General features: G+C 36.3%; 1 pseudogene; it reads right to left on the bottom strand.

Moving 5' to 3' along the window:
- Positions 1-4,450: 4,450 nt before the first annotated feature.
- On the bottom strand, positions 4,451-5,463 carry LOC137741406 (uncharacterized protein At1g08160 pseudogene; annotated as a pseudogene).
- Between the last annotated feature and the right edge of the window lie 3,452 nt (positions 5,464-8,915).

The following is an 8,915-nucleotide window of genomic DNA, read 5'->3' as shown; positions in this document are numbered from 1 at the left end:
AATTTCTCTTCCCTTCCCTCCTATTTGAATGGTTACGGTTTAGCCACGTCAACATCTTATATTGATTTTTTTTATAAAGATAATAAAATAAAAAGCAATATGTGAGAGGAGGAGAGGAAAGATGATGAAAATAGGAGGGGAGAGAATCCTACTCCCTTTCCACCACTTCAAATTGTCACCTCCTTTTCTTCTTCTTTTTTTCAGTTCATCTTTCTCGCTCCTTTGTTTTATCATATTTCCTTGCAACAATTATTTCAAGAACAAAAAAAGAAGTGGCACTTTGGGCTATGAAACTAAGATTGGAAAAAAATGGGGGTTGGGGAAATTGGAATACTTTTGGTTTGTCAAATGAGATATGAAGTCGAAAATTGAAACAGGAAAATAAGCAGGAGGTACTAGGTAGGGAAGGGCGAGGAAAAGAACAGGGAACAAGAGACGAGTGAATGATACGGTGTAAATTGTGTGTTTTATTCTAATACAATTATGTTGATATGGACTGATTGAAATCCATTAGATTTAGTCTAATGGTTAAGAACTTATCAAATGGGGCTAAATGCACGGATGCTAATTATAGCCGAAATCCATATTATATATGCATGGATATATCGTGTCATTTGGCTCACCTTCGTACCAAATCATATGGATGGGATCACAATATTGATGCAATCCTATCCAACTAAAACTATTGGAGTTGTCACTACTACTAGATTGAGTGCATCAATAACTAATTTGTAAAAAAGTATTAGTAAGTTCACAATCATTAGTTGAAACATGACTTGGCTAATCATGATGATATGAAATGAAATGCATATAAACGATTTCAATTTTATCCAACTTTTAGTATGTGAATTCTAGAAAACCAACTTCTAGTTGGAGCGGTTATTGGTTTAAGGATTCAAATTAGGCTCTTCATTAGTTTTGATAATATTACACTAGAAAGAAAGAAGAAAAAAAACCTCAAACTTAAATATCTTTTTTTGTTAAAAGGAATTTTACATTGAGAATCAATTAAAAAGCACAAGTGGAGAGAGGAAAATTTCTCCCTCCACTTGAGCACTTGAAGTGGATTTCTATAATTTGTTGTTGTGGGGGTGTTTTTAGTCTAAAATGCTTTTTGAGATTGATTGAGTTTGTCTACTATCAATCATTGTGGTCATTTTGTGAAAAATCTCTGTTAAATAAGAATAAAATAATAAAAATACTCTCAATTTTTATCAAACTATTTTTGCCTATTATTTATTAAATTGACAGTATTTTTATCATTTTGGTCCTTTTTTAACAAAAATTTTCATAGAATAACCATAATGATTGATGGTGAACAAATGAGGACCACTTTTATCAATTTAAAATTTTATGAAACAAAGTGAGTTATGCCAATTTTAAGAATCATTTTGGTTAAAAAAACCTTATCCTAATATACTAAGGGAACTATTAGCATTCTAAAAATCTCATTTTACACTCTCACAAGTGTATTTTTCTTTCTAATTATAGAAAATTTGTAGTGTAAAATGAGATTTTTGGAGTGTTAATACTAATTAAATTTCAACTATTTCCCTTTTGGATAATGCTAGAGAGATCAAAATTTTAAACCAAATTTGCAAAACAAATGATGTTTCACTAATAGCTAATAAGCACGCTAATCAAAATTTAAATAATAATTTAATCATCAACTTCCATATCATTTGATTTACAAATTTAGTAGAAACTTAATCCTTCTAGCATTACCTTTCTCTTTTTGAAACCGACTATATTCATCACCTTTGTTGAGCTTGGCCATTTGCCGTCCCTTTGTTGGGCGGCTCATTGACAATATTGGGCCAGTTCATTGTATTTTCTGTTAAGTTCGATTGTGCCTTTTGGGCTACCTCTCTTTTGGGCCGTCCTTCCTTGTAATTTTATAATGTTTGACAAAAATGGAAAAGTGGTTTGTTGGAGAGGGATCACTGGAATGGAGGTGATTTTGCTCATGGTCATCGTAGAGTTGTTGGAGTTTCTCAATTGAATGGCCAAGCTCACTTTACATTTTAGGCATATTTGTATTGGGATATTGCTTGGCTTCCTACATATAAAAAGTCATTTATTTTTTAATGACGCGCTTCTTACATAGTTGTACATGAATAATATTTGATTTCTTACATATAAAGAATAAACTGTTCTTATTATTTTAATTGTACTATGAAACGATGATACGTCGTTATTGAAAAATGAATCACTCCTCAAATATTAGAAGGCAAGTTTTGTCCTTTGTACTTGATTTGATAAACATTTTTATTTCCTTAAGGTTTTGTAATACTCATTAGTCCTCCTTAATTAAAATTTTTTTTCTCAACAAAAGAATGTAAAAGTCTAACCAAAATCGAATAAATCTCAAGTAAATCAATACACCACGTCATTGTATGGTTATTGCTGCCTGTGGCGTTAGTTTGATTTTAATAGCTGTGTTTGTGTTTATATTTTCTAATTAGATTCATCAGTACACGTGACTTCTTATTTTTGCCATTTAGTATTAGCCTAGCAAGGAGATGTTTTGGATTAAAATATTATGGATGACAAATTCGATACTAATTCTTTTTCTTTAGTATATATTATTTATTTAAAATATTAAAAGAAACTTTAATTATGCCTCTCTTTAAAATATTTTGATAAGTTTTAAATAAATTGAGGCTACTTATGTTTCCCAATCTCAATTAGCTAGGCAGATCTCTACCATCACTACCATTTTTTTTGTTTTTTTGTTTTAAAAGGTAAACAATTGGTGGCAAGCACGGTTATTCACTATTTTCGAACCTAGAGAGGCTATGGGGAATTTCACCTGCTTGTGGCCATAGTCCAGCATACTCACTAGTTCGGAGTATCGAACCTGAGACCTCTTACATTTTTTTTGTTTATTGGGGAGCCGCAGTTAAAGTCCTTACCACTGGACCACTTACTGTGGTTATCTACCATCACACCATCAAGAAAGTCAAAAAGCCTCAAAAGTAAATTTAAATTTTAACTTATTAATTAAGTTAATACGCTTAGCTGCAAGTGGTCATTTATTACAGTGGTGGAAAGGAATTGAGTCATTGTATGACGGCGTGGGTTCGAACCCTGTCGGTGACTAATCTAACAAAATCTATCGTTTAACAAAAAAAATACACTTAGCTCTTGTTTTAAGGGGGAAGACTTCTCCTACTACCTCCTACTACCGCATAACTTATACTCCCAGTACACCTTCATGTGTGAATTTCATTTAATAATTTTTTTTTGTTAAAACAGTTTACTAAAATTTCCTAAAATCGGAGTAGAAATCATATTTATTTATATAAGTTGTTTACTTAAATACATGAATTGGAATGAAAATTAATGTAATTACTAAATTGTCCATATACCAAGTATATAGTTTTATATTTTTGATAATTTGTTTTAGAAGACTATATATGAAAAAGCTTTAAAAAGAATTTGTACGGTTTATCAAATTTTTTCTCCGGATCCTCATCCCTAAATTATTATTTTTTTCTCCTGAAGCCCAGACTGCACCCCTCACCTAATTCTTTTCAGCCATCCCCCAACTCTTTTCAGCCTCCCCTTCTTCTGATTCTTCCCTTCTTCTTCTTGCTCCCTTCTAATTCTTCTTCTTGTTTTCTTCTGATTCTTCTTCCCCATCCGCCAATTGTTTTTTCTTTCTCGTGAAGACCGTACCGCACCCCATTCCCCAATTCTTTTCAGCTTCTCCATCTCTTTTCTCCATCTTCTTCTTCTTCCCTTCTGATTTTTCTTCTCCTTTGATATTGGTCACCGCCCGCAGAGACACAGAGAAGCAGAGAAAGAGGTGAAAGGGAGACGAGATAAGGGTATTTGGAGTAGAAAAAAGGGATTCCGGATAGAGGCTTTCTCTCGGAATTCAAATCCCATCTATTGTTCGGGAGACTAGTTCCGGGTATATTGGGAGTCTGATTCCCCATATTAGATGGGTCCCACATACATTTCATTCCCTCAAGTGTTGGTAAACACTTGAATAACCAGGAAGGAGTGCAATTCCAATTCCTCTTGTTCCACTCCCTTTACGCAAACGCGCCACTAATGTGGATGTGGATTTCATATAATAAGTTTAAAGCATGCGACATTCAAGCTCGTCATTAAAATATGTTTTTTTTACCCACTAAGCAATCTTAACCTTAACCCCACACCCCACCCCAAAACCCCCAAAGAAAATTTCATCTTATATCGCACCAAGGTGACGAGTTTGATTCGTCTTGTCTTTCCTTTCCCGGAAACGTGATATTGAATTCAACATTAGGTGGATTAGCATCCATTGGCAACAAGACATCACATGCAATTGATACAAAATAATCCATCCAAAAATGTAACAAGGTCAACATATATGGTATAGGCTAATTAAGCCCACACTTTTTCGCTATCTCGAACCAAAGTCCATAATTTAGAACAAAATAAGGAACTCAATCACAAATTATCATCACCCTGAAGCAGTCTGATCAATCCATATGGAATGGTTACAAATTTACAATAAATAAATTGAATAAGCATCACAAACAAGAATCTTACAAGAAAACTGACCACTTCCTCGCACAACAATACACAGCAATGACTACACGCATATATAGTTCAAGAATACATGAAGAAAACAGTGCTTGTAACAGTTTGACGAGCAAAAAATTGAATAAAAATTAAATCTCAAACGATAGAGAAAAATTAAGTCATTGAAATTACATGCATGCCGCAGGCTTAATCAAATATCAGCATAACAGTACGTCCTTTTCAAATTCTTAGGCCTTGATAACTCCAACACTGGGGAACACGAAACCCTTAGAGTGCGGTGGTGTGACTTCAAGGCTCCGACCTTAAACCTAATCCTTGCCTTGAGCCAAACATCAAACTGAATCTTGCCTGATCTTTTCTCAAGCATTAGATCCTTAGAGACAGAGCTGGAAAGTGCAGTGGAGGGAGCCGTGAACTTGACCTCAAAGCGGGTCACATTTCGACGGCGCTGATAGAAGGGTTCAACCCCGGAAAATGCCAGAGTCTGGTCATTGTAATTCACTGTAGCACCAATAGAGTCATAGTATATGGAGACTCTTTTGTTGGGATTATAGGATCTGATGACAAAATCAAAATCCGCTGAGAGGTGGTTATTGGTTAGGTTGAAGTTTTGGATCGAACCATCTTCGATGGTGTAAACAAGGCGTTTCGGCCTCACAATGAGCCAGGTGATGAGCACCACAAGACCCAAAATGACAATTGAAGCTAGCAAGACTATTGCAATGATTCTAATTAGATTTGACTTTGCTTTTGGTGCATGCGAGGGTCGTGATGCAGAAGTAGGCATTGTGAGGAATTAGGGCTTCTTGACTAAATTTTGGCAGTGTGTTTGAATTTCAGAAGCTAAAAATTGTAGCACTCTTTGAAAGCTTGGTGGGTTAAGAGCTGCAAACTGCACCTATTCTAATTCAAGTGAAGTAATATAAGAGAAGTTAAGAGAAGTCTTGGGGTCTCTGCCAAATTCTTTATTAACTTGCCCTTTTCTCTGTCACCATGACACTTTTTCTCTTTTTATTTCGTGCATGAAACTCAAGACATCTTGTTAAGGGACTGAGGTGAACACTTTGTTCTTTTCTTCAGCACTGGGTGTCGTAAGATTGACTGAAAAGTATTATATATGTGATTGAAACAGTTGAAACAAAATCAAACTTAATAACGTTTTCTTAACTACCAGGTGGCTAAAAATGCATGCATGGTGATCATGAGAGCTTGATTCAATCATAATTTTCCGAAAATGTAACGAATCAATTCACACTATTAATAGTCACTCATATCCTGCAACTATTCCGTCAGATCTGTCGTATTAGCGAATTTCTATATGCAAACATTGCCCTTGGCTGTATGGCTGCTGATGTGTGCACTCCTATTTTACCTAGCAAGGTATGCTGCTACAGGTGCCCTGGACCACAAGAAAGATCATCAAAGAAAAGAATATACTACCATATATACCGGAAATGAAATAAGTGCCATTTCAATATTGCTCACTCAATACTACCGTCTGGTGGTATTCCTCTTCACTTGGAAGTGAGAGGTCTTCGGTTCGAATCTCGTGGATGGCGAATTCGATACCAAATTAGGCTGCCCATTGTGTGGCTTAGCCTAACTCCCTATTCCTTTAGTGTAAAAATATCAATGTACTAAAAAAAAAATATTGGCTTCATGTCACTATATAACTTTTTAAAACAATATTTAAATGGGTAATGCTACGGAAAATAAATTTTTTAAACCAAATGATGTGGTTGTTGATGATTGGATTATTACTTAAGCGTTGATTAACGTGCTTATTTCCTATTGGTGACACATAATTTGGTTTGCCAATTTAGTTTAGAATTTTAGTCTTCCTATGATTACCCATATTAAAATACGGAGTTGTTCCTTCCAAAACGATAAGGACAAAATAAAGGGTAAATTGAATAGTACTAGGACTGACTTTTTAGTGTAAAAATATGATTTTTCGTTAAAATGAACAGAACCGAAAACTTTTTATTAAAGTTCTCTTTAAAAAATTGTTATTATAACTTACCATCCTCTGGTTCTTGCTTTTTCTCCAAGATATACCAAAGCCACTCTTGTAAGCTGCCCTTTTTTATTTAACTTTTTTTTGTAAGTTCTTCCCATCTCTGCCAAAAAAGTGAATAATAATAATAATAATCATACAGATCCCAGACTTAGAGCTCAAGTTTAACAATTAGAGTTGGAGAATAGCTGCTGATTGAAATGTAGTCTCTTTTTTTAGGGGAAAATAAAGATACTCAACCCATGATTCCTTGTTATGAAAGCCAGCTACTTGAAGTGAAAAAAATCATTTGAAGGAAAGAAAGGAATATGCCGCGCCAGTTATCTCCTTCAATCTATGCATATCATCAGTTCCCATGTGGGTGGTGATCACTAATAGAAATTACCATTTTTCCGACTAAGGTTAGCCCGAAGGAAGGTATTTCGTCGGGTAAATCCACTTCTCCTGACGAAAAATAAGCCTTGGTCAGGCAAACATGGTCAGCGTTTTGGTTTTTTCAGATGCTTTACGCAACGGAGCAGTTTAGTCGGGCAAGTCGTAGGTTGCCGGGCAAAAATTGGCGCCAAGGGCGAAAAAAATGGTGCGAAACCAGTCAAACCTTGCCCGACAAACTTTAAAAGGTTTTGTCGCTCAAAGACTTAATTAGGTCTTAGGATTAATTAGGATTTAGGGTTTAGGGTGACCAACCTTTCCCGACAAACTTCCATCAAACTGCCACTACTATTTGCTTCATTATGGAGGTCTACAGAGTAGTATTGGTGGTAAAATTTAGAGAAGTAAGTGCGAGAACAAGGAGTGGAAGCGAATTTTAAAGGTTCGCAGCGCGCAACTATAAGATTATCTTGTTGGGTCACAAGTAACCTAGTCCCAAGAGAAGCATTAAGCTACTCACGCGTGCTCATGCAATTTCTGACTATTAATGCATGAAGGATATTCATATAGGGCCGGCAATTGACCAAATCATTATCCTTCCGAGAACCTAACGTTATGTAAGCTTTGGATGTCTTACCAAGTAGGCCTTTTCTTGGGCTGCATAGGTCAACTTCCACAACAACTTCAGAAGACTACCCTCTGAGGTTGTTTAAATATGCAAAACCTAGCCGCAACCGCCGAGACAAGCCCAAGTGTACTATCAAGCAGAGACTAAGGCGATCTACCTAGGTCAACCATCAAAAACAAAAATTCGGACTAATTGTGTCATGAAACTTAACAAATACCATAGTTGGATGAATTACAGACCGAAAAACGTGATTAATTCCTTACAAGTATACTTTTTTTTTTAAACACTAACATATATACTTTACATATCATAAACGATTGAACTTTAATCAACTGACTTAAAACGCACTATGATTTCTCTCCCATACAAAACAATACACTTTGTGCGTGATCATTCTTCACAACCAAAGCTTTAGTGACATTCACATGAGGTCCAAACTTTATTTCTTTTCTTTTATGACATCCCGAGATCCTCACAAAGCAAATCGAAACGGAACGTGGACGAAACCCTTGCTCAAAACCCGTTTTCCCCTAGTTTATTTGTGCTCACAGACTTAATGGGGACAAATTGGTATGTACCCCCACCAACAACCAGATGCTTGCAACTCAAAAGTGGCATGCACCCTCCTTCAGCATCCTGCCATGTGTCCCCATATCCATCGCCCACATCCGTCACACTATGGGGAGCGCGTGACAAGTGGAAGTTCAAAGTACATGGTGCGGTAATAAAAATCCCTAATTATATTATATTATATATGGCAAGGCTGCCAAGGGGAGGCAAAAGGTGAAATAGGAGGAAAGGACTGAAAGTGATGAAACCAACTTTGGTGGTCGCCGCATATGCCTTGGAAGATTCTCAATGAACCCTACATTTTCAACAATCAACAGTCCTTAACATTTTACATTGCCCCCCCCCCCCCTCTCTCTCTCTCTCTCTCTCTCTCTCTCTCTCTCTCTCTCTCTCTCTCTCTCTCTCTCTCTCTTTATGCATATAAATGGAGACCCTCTTCTCTCATCCTCTTTCACAACCACAGCAACATATATTAGGTATAGATAGTGTGAAATACTTCAGTTTTGGCACCCAAGTGCCCTAGAATTCTAGGCCACCCCCACCATGCTAGTCCACTCCATATGCAGCTTTGGATGGGTTTAGGTCAATGATGGGAGGTGGGCCAGGTGGCTACGTACCGGTTTTCTGTAATGGGAGAAATGGAGCTTGTTCTGCAGCAGCCTCTTTCTCAAAGGGTCTGTTAATATTTCTCCTGCACAGGGCAATTTCAATCCTTTGGCATTTTACTGATCAACTGGGAATTTCTCTTCCTCATTAACTATGCGGTTTAAACTTTTAGGTTTGTATGAA

This window comes from Pyrus communis, chromosome 11, assembly GCF_041283825.1.
Source record: "Pyrus communis isolate YQ-2024b chromosome 11, ASM4128382v1, whole genome shotgun sequence".
NCBI classification, from domain to species: domain Eukaryota; kingdom Viridiplantae; phylum Streptophyta; class Magnoliopsida; order Rosales; family Rosaceae; genus Pyrus; species Pyrus communis.
Note: the sequence above shows the minus strand (reverse complement) of the source record. Positions and strands in the feature narration are given on the sequence as shown.